We start from the raw sequence: 1,450 nt of genomic DNA, 5'->3' as shown, positions 1-1,450 counted from the left end.
CGCTCCACCTCCCCCCCACCGACGGGCAGCCTCAGCGGCAGCAGGCCCTTGCCCACCAACAGCAGTGAGTGCCGGCGGTGCACGGCGGGGAGGCGGAGGGGAAAGGGCTCAAGGCCAGTGGGGACAGGGGATACTGCTGCTGATTGCGCGGGAGGGCTGTATTTCCAGCCATGGTTATCCAAGATTTTTGTGGGCTTCTGGGGGCTTGCTCTGTGCCGGAGCAGCCGGGCGTGCGGCGAGGATGGCTGGGGCTGGATCTCCACATGCAGGCGCTGGAATGGCAGACAGGCTCTGGTTGATGGGGTCTGGCCAGCACAGCTGATGTGACGCACAGAGGTCTGGCAGAGGTCTTCACTTAGTCAAGCCAAACCCAAGCCCAAGTGCTGCAGCTGGGAGAACCCTGCGGGACGCTCACCTTGCCCGGAAGCACCAACTGCCCTCTCTGCCTGGAGCTCTTGCAGGGCTGCGGGAGCAGCGGGGACCTGCAGCACAGACAAACAGCCCTGCTGCCCTACGCTATCAATAGCTTCCATCTTCCTCCTCCTCCTCTGCACTACACATCTCTTATCACCCCAATCCAGCCTACAGTTGACAGGTTTGACCTCTCTCTGAAACGCCCAACAAGAAAAAAGGCCAACAGGGACTCTGCACCAGCTTCCCCAGGGTCAGAGCATATCCTGATGGCTGCAGCCCCTTCAGCCAGAGGCAGAAACTGGGGCTGACAGGAGGAGGGAGGGCAGAGGGCATCTGCCCCCGTCTCTCAGTGATGGAGGTGCGACAAGGCTTTGGGGTTCATCATGAACTTCTTTGGCGGTTCCCGCACAGGGCAGGACTCCCGGCAACAGGTCTGGGGGATCAGATCAGGAGGAAAAAGAGAATGGTGCAAATTTGTGCCCCTCCAGATCCACAGGGTTTGTGATTTTGCCCAGCAGAGTCACAGGCAGGTCTGTCCCTGCCCAGCCGTGGCCGGTGAGGGCAGGACTCCGGCCAACCTAGACCCGAGCAGTGCAGCCCAGGCAGCGGCGTGCCGAACGTGGAGCTCGCCAGTGTGGCTCCTGCGCCATCCCAGCACCAGCCCAGCTCCGTGCAGAGGCAGAGCAGTGCTGTGTGTTGGGCTCGCAGTGCTCGCACCCCGGTCCCGTCCCCTGCAGGCAGGGCAGAAGAGGTAACGGGCAGACAGTGTCGCCCTGGTGCACCCAGCCCTTGGGCGGCTGCCTAGAGACGAGCCTTTCCAAAATCTGATGGGGAGATGCTGGGAGTTCATCCTTTGGCTGGACTGGCTCCAACTGCTTTCTCTCCCACAGACAGAATTGCAGCAGCCACGTAGGTGCCAAATGCATCGAGTCCTATTCACCCCTCTCCATCAGGTGTACGTAGACCAGAGACCCCAACATCCCTGGTGTGGGGTAAAACCAGGTCTTGCTCTGAGTTTCAAGGCACTGACGTGCCT

This window comes from Charadrius vociferus, unplaced genomic scaffold (assembly GCF_000708025.1).
Source record: "Charadrius vociferus isolate BGI_N301 unplaced genomic scaffold, ASM70802v2 scaffold225, whole genome shotgun sequence".
NCBI classification, from domain to species: Eukaryota; Metazoa; Chordata; class Aves; order Charadriiformes; family Charadriidae; genus Charadrius; species Charadrius vociferus.
Note: the sequence above shows the minus strand (reverse complement) of the source record.